Source organism: Rhinolophus sinicus, linkage group LG02, assembly GCF_036562045.2.
Source record: "Rhinolophus sinicus isolate RSC01 linkage group LG02, ASM3656204v1, whole genome shotgun sequence".
NCBI classification, from domain to species: Eukaryota; Metazoa; Chordata; class Mammalia; order Chiroptera; family Rhinolophidae; genus Rhinolophus; species Rhinolophus sinicus.
In genome coordinates this window covers 22,816,807-22,831,967 of record NC_133752.1, presented here as the reverse complement: position 1 = coordinate 22,831,967, position 15,161 = coordinate 22,816,807, and positions in this window count along the sequence as shown.

The following is a 15,161-nucleotide window of genomic DNA, read 5'->3' as shown; positions in this document are numbered from 1 at the left end:
TCACAAGCTCTCCTAAGATCGGGAAGTTATTGTTGTGTCTGTGTGTTTACAACAAACCTTCAAGAGGTAAGCTCCTAGGGATTTTTTTTTCCTCATTGTAACAATTGTTTATGTCACAGAAATAAATTAAACCTAAGAAATACTGAATGCTAACAAATGCAACTAATTTTGGTAAGCCTCATTCTTTAAATCCTTGCAAAAACATCTTTAAAAAAAGCCTGAGTTATAGTTTTTTAGCTTCTTTATTTGATGTTTACTATGGGTCATGCACATACTGAGACCCTCACCATTTTTAATAGCAAAACATTTCTAATTTTTGATACTACTCTCTCTATTTTGTAGATGGAGAAACTGAAGAACATATTGGCCAAACAACATACTAAAAGTTACTCTGCTGATAACGGTAGAGTCAGGTTATGAATCCAAGGTCTCTTGCTTAAAAACCACTGTCTGTTATCAAGCAAAGACAACAAGCAAACAAACCAGCAAAATTTCCAGAAGAGAGAAGATGCAAAGAAACTTGATGAGGTATTAGTGGTAGAATATTTAAAGTGCTTATGTCTCACATGAGTGGCTTTTGGCTGAAATTATTTCACATTTTATTCCTTTGGGTATCCCTCCAGAATGTTTACATCAGTTTCTAAACACAACAAAATCATATTTATTGAAAAAGTTATACACAGATGAAGTATAATTCAATTTTGATAATTATGATTTAATAACATTATCTTTGGACAACTAATGACTCACAAAGAAGAGGTGAAAAAGGTGAGCCAGCATGTGTTTGCTGATATGCTTTTTCACCTGAGTAATGAGTTACAGAAGTTTAAACACAATGGAATTCTCAGTTTCACACAACATGGAATTGTTGTGTGAAACAATTTGGTTTAGTCAGCATTACCACCTTATACTTATTTTTCATAGTTGATAGATAGTCACCCATCACTTTCTTTGTACTTAGCACTTCTTTTAGTTATAGTATGCAGAATAGTTACTGAAGTAACCAGTATTGGACTCAAGATCTTATTCTGACTAAAGTGATTCCTTGGCTCACACTCAGGGTTGACATGCGTCAGGTTTGCCCCAGGGAGTCCTTAGTGGTTGTCTACAGGTCTGTTCTGCTCTCTCAATGCCTATACTCTTTCCGCTATTAAATATTCACACTACTACCTCTGTTTTTAATTACAATAATGTGGAAAATACAATGCGTACAGTTAAGACCCTTGAGGACAGCATCCTTTCTAGACCTCTATTCTAATATTTAACATATTTTTTAGAAATTTTGTGTCTACTTTTCCCCTTCCCGTCATAACCAAAGAGTGTCTGGTAAAGTGGTGAAAAAAGAAAGTATAAAGCAGAGTGCCAACTTATAATGGGAAGGAGGCTTTGTTAAGTGTTTTGATTCCAGAATTTGTCATATCCTTCCCTTGCCTTCATCTTATGAAATAATTAATTGTAGTCCATAAATATTAAGTGACTTTTCCAGGTCATAAAGCCCACATAAGGATAGGCTGATGATGAACTTGTTTGTTCCATTTTATCCCAGTGCTATGTTTCAAGGGCCTAAAATAGCGCTATGTTGACAAGTTGTTATTTTCATTATAATAATTTTTTATGGCCTTGGAAGAATATGCAGAGTATTCTTGGTTCATCAGATAAGCATCTACAATCCAACTATAGATATTCCAAAATTAAACAATGGTTCAGCTCTTTCTCATGCTATAATAAACAAGGTCATTTCTTCCTTCTGCATTGCCTTACCCAGCAAACAAATGTAGATTTTTATGTTGCGCTATTTGACTTGTCACTTTTAGTTGATCTTCAATATTCTTGCTGGGGGCTGTACATAAGGGAGGAATCCATGTGCCATGATTTCTGTAAATCCAAATGCTAAAGCATATAAAATTTCAATGTATAAAATGGGGGAGAAGCACCAGAATCAAAGAGCAAAACAACTGACATTTTTCATGGTCTTTTAAGAACTATTCCCTTCACCTCAAATTACTCAGTGTAGTCACAATAAAAGGAAATATGGTTTGGAGAGTAAATTTGCTTCTGAAATCTTTGGGAAATTTTATATCTAAGTTTATTTGGAGTTTTGCTTGATTCTTACCAGCTGAGGAAGGTCATGTAGCCACAAAATTTCCTAAGATTCTGCCTTCAGTAGTAATTGTCATTATTTACACTATCACAGGACCATAGGAGCTCCTGTGTCTGGTTCCCCAAATATGTGACATAATGGTTTGAAAAACCTTCGAGTCACTTTCTCTTTCATTTACAAACTCACAGGAAAAAGGCAGAGAGGAGCAGATTTGGGAATAGGGATAAGAACGTAAAATAAGTTTTGTTAATTTTTAGCCATGCATTCTAGCGCTGGTCAAAATGAGTCATCTGAACAATTGAAACAAACTGGTAAACTAGCCAGTGGTTCACAGGTCAGCCGCTCACAGCAGCACACGGCAGCTCTCGCCAACTTCTGGCTGCTCACAGCAGCCCAGCTCCAGGGAGAACCGTTGTTCACAGTCTTAGTTGTAGAGGGTGCAACTAACTGACAGCTCACTGGCAGCTCACCAGCCCATGTGAGAATCGAACCGGCGACCTCAGCATAAGGAGCTTGGCAATCCAACCACCTGAGCCACCGGCCCGGCCCACCAGTGTGTCTTTTGTTTAAGATATGATTTATTTTATTTCAAAGTAAAGGACTTTTAGCATATTCTGTAATGTCCTTTAAAATTTGAACATAAGTATTTGAGAGATTGGGTTACATAAATAAGTATTGAAATGTATATTATTAAAAATAACTGGATAGTTTTTGGTAGAGAAATTCATTGTGAAATTTTATAACTTAGAATGGTATTTCATTCCATAAGCTGTATTTTTTTTAACTGCAGATGCATTCCGCATACAAGGGTAGTCCTCATGATTTACCTGTTGGACTAAGGGGCAAGAACTGTAAAAAGATAGCCATTACTGTCAAATGACAGAGTATTCAATGATGCAACTACACAGCTTAGCTTTTTCTTTTTTATCTTGATATATGACAAATATCTATATCTATTTTTCTTATAAATAGAGACCAATAGATATAAATTCAGAAGATGTGAGTCTCATTTCAGTTACCACTCAAGTTTTTATCATGACATAAGATACTAAATTCTTATGACTGTGTCCTAAACATAATGAAAAGGAAGAAATGGCATCTTCAGATATTTGACAATCCATTAAGCCTCTCAAATTTTTAATATTGAAAAATAGTAATAATGATATAAACTCAAGAGGGCTAATATACTGAATAATTCAATACTGTGCAACTCCTTTAGTTCCCCAATCCAGTCATAGTTATGACAGACGTGGAGTTTGCTCTTGGCAGCCATATTTCTACAGGAAGATATAGGCCCTGACAGTAAAAGTTAGTAACCTTACTTTCTTATGGCTTTAGAGTTGACAAGTCAGTTTAACAGATGTGACGTCTTCTAACCCTTCTAACAACAGTGTGTTTTAGTGATGAGGGAGCAGAGTTAGCTATTGGTAGAGTTAGGATGCAAAGCTGTGTATTCTGAATCGGTGACCAGCATTGTTTTCACTATAAAATTATGAAGAAAATTGAAATAAATTGTGATTAGAAATAGGAAGAAGATACAGATTCACCAAACCTAAGTTTACTCATGAAGGAATCATGACCATAGGACAAAAAGGAAGTAGTGATTATAAGATAAGGCATAGAAAATCTCTTTTGAGGTCCAGAAGAGAAAACATACTTCAACCCATAAAGATCATTAAATGATCATTAGAAGTTCAAGCTGAGTCGATTAAAAATTTTGCTGATTCCATGAGATTCATGTCTTCATTGAGAACACAGAAGGATGCACTAATATAGGCAAATATTAATGCAGTATTAAAAGAAAGGGAAGCAACAATTACTGAATACCTATCATGTTTTACAAATTAGAAATTTTACATTCAACTATTATTTCAATCCATACAACTTCTACAAAGCATTATATATATATATATATATATATATATATATATATATATATATATATATATTTTTTTTTTTTTTTTAAATTACCCCATGTAATCATAGCTCCCAATTCTGTGTTGAATAATACTGTGAGAACTATTTTTATTAAGGTATAATGTATGCTTGAAATGAATATAAATTCTGAATCTGCTGTTCTTGGGTGCTGTGCTTTCTCTATATACTTGTATATTCAGTCCATTATAGTTGTCACTTATGTTGTTTATATTCTGTTTTTACTGATCTTTTTTCAATCCATTATTCAGATAATTGTTGTGGATTCATCCATTTCTCCTTGGAGTTTTCACAATCTTTGCTGTATATGATCCAAACTTATTTGAATATTTATATCTTTCTCATGAACTGAACATTATAATAATTTTGTAGTACAGTTGACCCATGAAGGGTTAGGGATGCTGACCCTTGCAATTGAAAATTTACCCATAACTTTTGACACCACCAAAACTTAACTATTAATAGCCTACTGTTGACTAGAAGCCTTACTGATAACACAAATAGTTGATTAACACATATTTTATATATGTATAATATACTATATTCTTACAATAAAATGAGCCGATGAAAAGAAAATGTTATTAAAGAAAATTATAAGGAAAATACATTTACAGCATTTATTGAAAAAAATCTCAGTATATGTGGACCTGTTCGGTTCAAACCCTTGTTGTTCAAGGGTCAACTATATATATCAGTCTTTTAATGCTTTGTGCCTTAAGACCTAATATGCTCTTTCTTTTTCTAATACCGCTTGACTTATTTTTCCATTCTTTTACTCTAACATATATTTTTTCTTAGCTATTTTAAATGTGTTTCTTCTATAAACAACATGTTTTACTACATAATCAAGTATAACAAACTTGGTTTTAACTGATAAATTTAGTTGACTTACATTTAGTGCAATTGCTGTTATATTTATGTCTGTAATTTTTCTTAAATTTTCTATTTGTCCTACTTGATCTATGTTTCATTTTCTTTACTTCCTAAACTTATTTTTAATAGACTTGCAAAATTTTAAAGTCTAATTGAATAACTATATACATACAGAGAACTTCACATAATTGTAGAGCTTGATGTATTCATAAAAACAAACCTAGGCGATAAAAATTAAGATAAAAAATAGAGTATTACCAGTAGCTTAAAGCTTAAAGAATCCAGTAATGCCTTTTTTCTAATTTCTAAACTCTTTTTCCTCCTTCCTTTCCAAATATAACAACTATACTGACTTCTAAGTTAGCTTTGCCTGTGTTTGAAGTTCATATAAAAGGAATCATAGAGCAGGCATTATTTTTGTCTGGTTACTTCTGTTAAATATTATATTTGTGTAATATATTTGTATACTGTGTGCAATTTTAATTAGCTTAATGCCAGTGTTTTATGGAATCCAGTTATAATATACTTAAATTTTTAATCCTTCTAATGTTTTATAGATTTTGGGATTTTGCCATTGAATATAAACAAGAATGTCATGAGCATTCTTGTATGTGGCTTTTGTTGCATAAACACATGCAGTTTCTGGAGCAGTGGTTCTTAACCAAAAGTAATTTCCTGCCCCCCAGCAGGGACATTTGTCAATATCTGATGACATTTATGTATTTGTGGCACCTGGAGAGGGTGGTTACTACTGGCATATAGTGGGTAGAAGATAGGGATTTGGGAAAATATCCTCTAGTCAAAAGACAGCCTCCGCAAACAAAAATTATTCTATCCAAAACATCAACCACGATATAGTTGAACAATCTGCTTTATGGTATATACTTAGAAAGTCTTGCAATCTAGCAGATTAAGTCCTTCATACTTTATTCTTTCAGTTTACCCTGTGACCATTATAATTTACATTTTTTTAAGGAAAATAATTGAATCAATATTGATTTTCATTTAAAGATTGCTGGATTTTGTTTTTCTTTTTTCTTTTCTTTTCTTTTTTTTAATGATTGCATGGAATCCATAGATCACTTTGTAAAATATTGACATCTTTAAAATTGAGTTGTCCAATCTATGGCAATATTACATTTTTCTGATTATTTGTTTTTTAAAAAAAAGTCTCTCAATATTTAAAAAAAATTTCCTTGTAGAGGTGTTATATATTTACAGTTAAATTTATGCCTAAATAATTAATGTTTTTTAATGATATTGTGAAGGTATCTACTTTAAATTCCATTTTTAATTTACTGCTGTTTTTATTCTATTGACATTGCATTCAACATCTCTTATAATGTATTAATTCTAACATCTTACTTACAGGATCTTTTGTATTTTCTATAGATGGTCTTATGTCATATGAAGATGACAGTTTTATAACTTCTTTATCAATCATTTCTTTTGTCATTATTTCATTTGTTGTAAAGTTCAGTAAAATATTGAATAAAGTAGTTTTAAGTGTCATACTTCTTTTATTCTTAAGTATAATAACTTTTTGGCTGTATATTATAGTATTTTGGTATTTTGTCCTGTTTTTCTTTTTTCTTTTTTATCTCTATTACTCAATTTTAATATTTTCTGCTGACCTATGCTTGGTTAGTTTTTCTATTGGGTGACAGTCACTGTAAATATAAAATTGTAGAGATAATTTGAGGTTCTGTGTGATGTTATCTTCCTCAGAAGTTTAATTAAATTTGTTTTTTGCCACCCTATTAGCCTAAGAGCCATAATCACCTTAATCAAGTAAAGGATTAAGTAATTGGAATTGGAGTGTTAGTTCCTGCAAAGACTGATCTGTTGCCAGATCTCCCTTATTCCCAGTCTAGGCCTTCTGAGACCGATTTAAAATCTGAGTTGTTACCAGGGACATTTATCCATAACTGGATTCATACCTCAATTTTTGTTCTCCCAGTCCCATCAGTAACGAAGATGTTTTGTGAATTTCCATATACTGTAAATACTTATTAAATGGCACCTCTTGTTAAAGCTTGTGTTAATATCAGTGTTGGGTACTTCACACATACTTGTAGTTTACGCCTACCTAATTAGATGAATGCTATGACTTTGGCTGCGAGGCTATTTCTAGGCCCTATTGAGATGAGACTGCTTGCATTTTGTTTCATGGAAAAGTTTACCTCAATAATTGATAGTACTGAATCTGCATTTGATAGGCATCACAGATTTCAACTTTCAAAGGCTTGGGAAAGCAGGATCTGACAAATAGGATGAAGTGGAAGTTGGCTTTATAACATTTAAAATGTTATAGTTATGTAAATGCACATAGTTATGTGTTAAAAAGCAACATTTTCTCTATTGAGTTCTCAGTGTTCAGAATAGAAACCAGAGCAAATTAACATTATATAATGAAGCAAAGATGTTTTTTTCAGCCAGGAAATCATTTGCCTTGTTTTCTTCCCCCATGATGATTCACATCAGAAGAAAAGATGTAAAACTGCTAATATGAAATTAGCCAATTAGAAACAGAATGTTGGAACCCATCAGTTTATATGTGTTGCTTCCAGTTGTCTTCCTGTTTGCTTTTAAATATATATACTTTGGCATAGAAAAAGCTGTCATTTTCTTCCACTTGATTCAATCTTATGTTACTCCTTAAAAAAAAAAAAAAAAATGGCTAAAGCTAAATGTCCCATACTATCTATATCCTAAAAAATAAGCTAGTGGTAAAAATCTTGTCTTTATTCAAGTGATGATATATCTCCTTTACATATTTCCCATCTGCCATCTTAAGCAAATTTGTTTTCCTTACGATTTTTATAATAGTAGTCAAATTCTCCTAGTTATCCATAACTATATACTTAAATGGAACACATTATTTTATAACTTTCAATTCCAAATTTAAACAACTACAGACCTCTAAAGTCTGTACTGTTTATGTTAATATCCTATTGGTGACATATGCCCCTTTGGTATCATATGCTCATGTTGGTTTAGAGTTGCTTGTGTTGTACATACTGAGATGACCCTTTGCCCATAATTATTCATCAGTTTCTATTCCTGCTAGAAGTTACCCTCACATTTCAGAGTTGGGTCAGTTTTTCTCATAAGATATTGAATCTAATTCCAGTTGGAAAAAGCTTAGCTTCAAATTAATGGACTAGAGGTGTGGTATGTTTTCAAAGGAAATATACATGGCATCTTGAAACAAATATTCCATATCTGGCATCGTCCACTATTTGAGCTATGGGTAGTCACCTCTTTCTCTAATATATCCTTCAAGAATTTACCACAGTATACTTCATCTAACACCCCTCTTTGGGGTATTCTTAAATCTACATACCTTAAATTCATTTCTACATTGCTAATGGCTTTCTACACTTGTCCATTTGGATGAAAGATTGCTACCTCAAGATCACACAACTTAAATCAAAGTCATCATATTCCCCAAGACCAACACATGCAATCCAACTTTTAATTTCTCTGTTTCTAGCTAGTCTATCAATATTAAATTAAGTCAGTAAACCTTATTGAACATAGCTATGTGTGAGACACAAAACATTCTCTAAATGAATGTATTATCTATATCTCTCACGATACAACATACAGTTTTAAGCCATAGGGTCAGCTTTTTCTCTAATTGATGTGCCTGGAAATAAAGGCATGCAATTTTTTATTCTTTAGATGATCTCTGGAATGTAGAATCTCAGAGATTTATCTTGTCACTGTGCACATGGTTCTTGAAAAATCTAATTATTTTCAGAGTGTTTACAACACACATGAAAATGCCCAGGGTCCTTAAGATGCAACTCTAATTAACCAAGAGCACTGGCAATTTTCATACGTGGGCAACATAACAGCTCCTGGACAAGGATTCCCCATGATCTTTACTCACCAGTGGTCACAGTGGCACAGAAGAGCTACTGTGTGCTCTTAGATAGATAATGGAATTTCCTGTTCTTGTTCAGGTAGAATGTATTGCTTGATTCAAGCAGTGCTTCATTCACTGACTTGTCAAGATTTCATAGAATTTTCAGTGTTATATATTTGATAATTTTCCCTCTCCATTATGGCCTCATTTTCTGTATCCACATGGAAATTCCTTAGGAGTTTGTACTCCTACAATGAACTTCATTTTTTTTTTTTAATCTATTAAACAACATGGTGTGAAATCTTACTACATTCAAGGCTTCTGCCTCCAAGTAAATTTTTTTTTTCTCAATTAGCATAACCAACAGTAAATGCAAAACAAAAAGAAATTTAAAAGTATTCATTTAGAGATGATTTAGAAGCCATTAATTATTTTTCCTCTTGCAGATTGTGAAAAGATACCATAAACTGGATTACAAATTTGGGTCTCTTTTGAGAATATAAATCCAATCATAAAAAATATGAAACTAGAACTCACTTTTCCTCTTCTAGAGTTTAATGGAATGTATTGTTCTGTCAAAAGAAAGTGCTTGGAAGAAGAAATGGCTAAATTTATGTACCATAGGGAATTTCACAGTTTATTTCTCTGTGTTTCAAATACTTCAATTTTCTTTTCTTTTCTTTTTTTTCTTTTTTCTTCACTCCTGGTAATCACAATCAGTGAAAGTGTGAATAATAATAAAGGCATTTGCACTGCTGCAAATTTTTAAGTGGAAACTCTTGCCAACAAACCCAGCTGTACTGTAATCTTTTACTGCTGTCTCATTTCACTATTCAACAGCTTATTTCTCCCTCGCTATCCTAGATTGGGAAATATGTAGTGAGAATTTCAGATCTCAATACATATTTTAGACTGTTTTAAAAATCACACACAGTTGTCATGATAAGGAAATTTCAGATAAGCAACAACAGAGAAGGAAAAAAAAAGTCTGTGTGGCATCAGTTTAATTACTTCCACATTCAAAGTAGAAGCAGGGATCCTATTTGCATCAAATCTGTTAGAACAATGGTTACTTCTGCCAGACATTATTAAATGATTGTGCAAGCTAAGCAACTCCATAAGATGTCGCTGTAGAACTGGGATCTCAAAGCCCTGATAGACCAAATAAATCTTAATAATTTTGATAAGGTTTTTTTAATCAAGTTTTTTGAGAATTTTAATAAACTATTGACTTTAATACTGTCATTATAAAACCATCAACACTAATTTCCTTCTATAGATACCTTATTTGGTTTTTCACTTGATGTTTAGACATTTATTTTATAATAGACAGGGCAAAACTTATGTTTACTATTATGAAAACAAGAGTATTTGTTAATTCATTACTTTCAATTATTTTTTTCATTCTTCTTACATAATAAAACCAACAATGCTAAAGCAGCAAAGTGAAAAGAAAAAAAAAAGTCTTATGCATGCAGAAAGCTTTACAATTTAAATTTAGAATTTTTTATCCCTAATCCCTGTGAAGTTGGTGAGTCAACTGTAGAATCAACCCCATTTTACTAATTACAATTTGTTCCCAAATTTACATAGAGACATGACTCAAATTTGATATTAATTATAGTCATTATTCTTTCCACGAAACACTCTCAGTGGCACACAGAAGTCACTGAACACATTTCTTTGCAAATCTTCTCCTGAATTCACAGACATCATATGCAGCCCTTTCCTAAATATGTATGTATGAGTGTCTGATTTTTGGACACTTTGCTTATTCTCTGCCGAGCTACAGAATACCTGTTTTCACCATGCCATTTCCGGCTGCAACAAACCTACTTTGGGGGATTTCATCAGGAAATTTTCATAGTTTCTCTTCTATTGTCCTATGTAAGGTTGTTTAGCATGAACTCCATTCATCAGGATTACTAAATGAAAACCAAAGAAGTACTCTCTGATTAACTTAAGCAGAAAAGGAACTTATTGAAGGAGAGGCGGAAGATCACATGAAGGAAAAGAAGCTGACCTAGGTGGGGACAGCCAGAGAAGAGGCAAACAGAGCAACAGCTTCTCAGGACACTTCCCACGACCCTGTGGCTTCTCCACCGCCATCTCTGGGCTCTTTTTGCCATTCCTCAGGACTTATAAGCACAAGAGTCATCCCAAATTATCTCCAAGGGATCCCTGCATTTCCAGCACTCTCTCAAAATGGCATGCCTTGCAGTGGGAGCCTATGTTTGGCTTTGCTTAGGTAACATGAGAGACTAAATGTAAAAGCCAACTCCTAATTTTCCATAGATGATCAGGAGATAAGCCTGAACTTCTGTCTCTATGACACACACTTCCCCAAATCCCCTCCTGATAAGATGTAATAAGGAAAAGAAGGCAAAATGAATAAGGGATTACTTGATGCAAGAGGAAAAGAAAGGAAATAGAAATGTTGACAACTCTGTGGCTCTCAGGCTAACTCTGCTAGGACATCTACCTGGCAAGAGGCTCTTGAGCAACTGGGGATTCTGACTAAACACTAACACTTAAAAATATCTGTTACATGTTTTAGTCTCTCACAGCAAGTGTCCATTGTAGTGTAGAAATAAAAGACAATGCTGGAATTGATAAATGTTAGAAGGGACTTGTGTTTCACCTCTTAGACTTTTGAGGGCCATTTCACTTTTTCACACCCTGAACCTGTGGCCAAAGCTACTACTAGTGTGATTGAGCTCAAACCCTAGCTTCGGGGATGCAGTGTGAAAGGATATTATTCTCGTTGGAAAATGTCTGAATAGGCTTCAAACCATGATATATTGAAGAATGAGACCTAGACCACTAATACTAAAGTGGACTGGGGATAGAAATTCAAAAATTAATTTTCTCTCCTTAATCTCTTCTTGTATTTGATAAATCTTGATCATTTAAAAGTTTTTATGGACTTTATTTTATAAGACTTTAACAACATTCATTGGTAGATCATTCTTTACAAATATGTTCATGTTACTAGATTTCTATGATGAAAATATATTACATTTCTCTATAAATTATATAAATTATTTATAATTTAGATTTAGTGACTTCTGAAGGTCAAAATCTCTTATAAGCACACTGTGAGGACTAGGATAGGGTTTTACCATGATTCTCCAGCACTTCAGATTAAGAAGTTCTCCTTCAGCTTAAGGGGTTTAATATGGCTGACATTCTTACTACAGTTCACCTGTCTCTCCATGGTTGGAACAAAAATTAGCTCAAGAAAAAAATGAATAAATAAATATACATATGTGTGTGTGTGTGTATATATATATATATATATATATATATATATATGTGTGTGTGTGTGTGTGTGTGTGTATATATATATATATATATATATATATATATATATATATATATCCATTATATTTTTTTTCCAAATGATTTGTTCAGTCTTTAAGTTTCTCACTAGAAGAATATATAGAGAAAAAAAAAAACTTTGAAGTTGTTTCTTTTCTAAAAATTTGCTATATATTGCCATGAAGGGAGAAAAAAAAAAAAAAAAAAAGATACTCATCTCCCGGTAAAAAGTAAACACAAAAATTCATTATGTATTATGCTTTATTTTTCTCTTTTATTTAAATGTCTTCAAATGAGTAATTGATCTTTGATTATATAGCTCTTCCTTCCCTAACAGGAGTATGTGTGAGGGGGGTTATAGTTCCCTTCCTTTAAAACAAATGGAAGAAATAACAGTGATATGTTGTGGTTCTTTAAATATATGACTCATATTTTTATAAAACTATGTTTGAGTCACGTTAAAATATCACTCATTTTTCAAAATAGGAAGGGAATAATTGCTTATTGCTTCCTTAGTCAGGATATTCATATTTATACATCTTTATTTCTACTACATACATCATTCTTGCCATAAAATATGTCTTACAAGTTTGCCTTCTCAATATCTCTTATCTAATTTGAAATGAAATATGCCATAGAAATTTGATATAAAATATTAAGAAAAAAATGGTCTTCTAATTTCAGGGGAGAACAGAAAAACTAGCAAATATATGAGTTGAAATTATTCAGGTATGAAGCACAGAGGTGAGGCTGATCGGTTGACAGACCTCCAATTTCACACCGCTACAGTACATTCTTGGGTAGATTTAATGGGAGAAAGGACCAACCAACCAGAAGCAATCTAACACGGTCAAACAAACGTTTGTTTAATAAGATGCTGGTTTCTTAGAAAATGCTAATAACACTGCCACATGTTAAGTTTCTGCAGAGTCAGGAGTTAACATAATTATGTTCCTGTGGGTCACCACATGTTTTCCTCGCCATCATCATTGTTTCCTGCAGAAATAAAATGCCTAAGGGTTACCACAGGCTGATAGACATAGCATGCCAAATTACACGCTGCATCACACCATCTGCCAAACCACAGATTAGGACGTCGCAGCACCGTGGAAAACAAGTCCTCTGATTCTGAGCACTTGAGAGAAGACAGATTTTTATGATCTGCTATCTGGAATTATTTTTATGAAACTGATGATAAAATACACAGGACAGGGTGTGAGTGCCAATGAAACCCTAATTAGGAGAAAAATCCAAAAGCCCAGACCTGAAGAGCTCACTAAGTTTAACGGAAGAGAGTCTGAATTCAGCTAGTGGCATTTGTTCTATTCTCATTTTTAATTAGCATCAAGGAGTTTAATTAGAAGTATAGCATATGAGAATCACAGGGAATGCAACAGCTAGAAGGGACTAAAGAGTTCTCTGGCACAGCTGCTTCATTTTCCCCCACACGTCAGGGAAGATGTGGGGAAAATACAAGACTCTCAAGGGCCCAGCAAATGCAGAACCCAGATGAAAACAAGCGTGTTTTTAGGTTTGTGGAAAGATACACACACAGAGAGAACATTCAGTAAACACGGACTTCTTTTATTCAAGGACTGTCCTCTTTATGCAGATTGTGATGAGGTCAATACTAAGCCAGGAAATCACACAAATCACGAAGATCCTTATCAGTGTGCTATGTTTTCTATCTTCTCAGAAACTTGCTATAAAATGCAATGCAACAAATTCAATAAATCTTCATCATTTAATTTGTGTATTTATTCAATAAATATATCTGATATCTATGCACCTGACACTCACATTATGAAGCAAATAAAATGTGCAGGAGGAAAGTAAGAATGGGACTCTTCTACAACACAGACCTTTTAGACTTAGAGAATGTCTAGGTATCTTATCACATGTTCTACTTAAAGTAATGTACTAATTAAACTCAGTTCTACATCATGAAATCAAGCTCCTCCCAGTAACTGCTGACCAGAGAGTATTAATTAGTCAGTGTACTCTTAATAAAAAAGCACCAATCTAAGACTCGGGAGTTCTGTATTCTAGTCCTGGTTCTGCAAGAACATTAGCTGAGTATTAAAGATCAAACCTCTTAATAGCAGTTCATTTGTCTAAAAAATTAAAAAATATATATATATATACAATACTAAGAACTTGTATATCTCTATTTTTTATTGTTTTTTATTAATTTGATGTGTTTATACCTAAATGAAGCAGGGCAGCCAAAGTGATACGGAAATGTGAGTGCTTTAAAGAGAGACTCCTTGACATGAGTTATCCAATTTTCAGGTTCAGTTCTTTGCTTAAGTAGTTTCTTTGCCCATATTTCTTGTTCTTTACTTTGAGAGTTTGTGCTGAATGGTGAGCTCAGGAATACTTTGGGTTCAATTTCAGATCTTGGAATTTATTCTGTTAAGTCAAGTGATATCTTGAGTGAGAAGGTACCAAACATAATAGTTTTCATATAATTTTTTTCAAAAGGAAAATTAAATGAATTGTCCAGGTGATCTTTAAATTGGGTAGAAAGAGGCTAAACTTCAAAGCATTCCTCATGTATTTCTAATATTTCTAACTTTAAAGTAAAACCAAAGATGGAAGTGTCTTCTATAATAAAAGGTAAGGAATCAATTCAACCTGCAAAGTACTTGGCATTCTATTCACGATTGTGGTAGAAATGTTAAGTGTTGCTATCTATATGTATGTATTACAATTTACTATAGAACAGGCACCGTTCTAAGCTAATTATATGCATTAACTTATTTAATCCTTGCAATCCTATGAGTCTATGATGTTTTCAGTAGATGTATATGAAGCAGCATGGAGTGATGAAAGGGATACCCATTCAAATAATAGATGATTTGGGAATTTTTTCTTAATTCATTTGGTTCCAGTGTAAGCAATTATCTGGAAATGGGGTGGATGGGTCTTGGGAGTATTTAGAAAAAAATACTGATTCAATAAATTGATCAGTGTGTTCCTTTCACAAATAAAGCCATAAACTAAAAATGCTGAATGAGTTATATCAAATGTTCTGTCTCCAATAGTTTTTGAAGC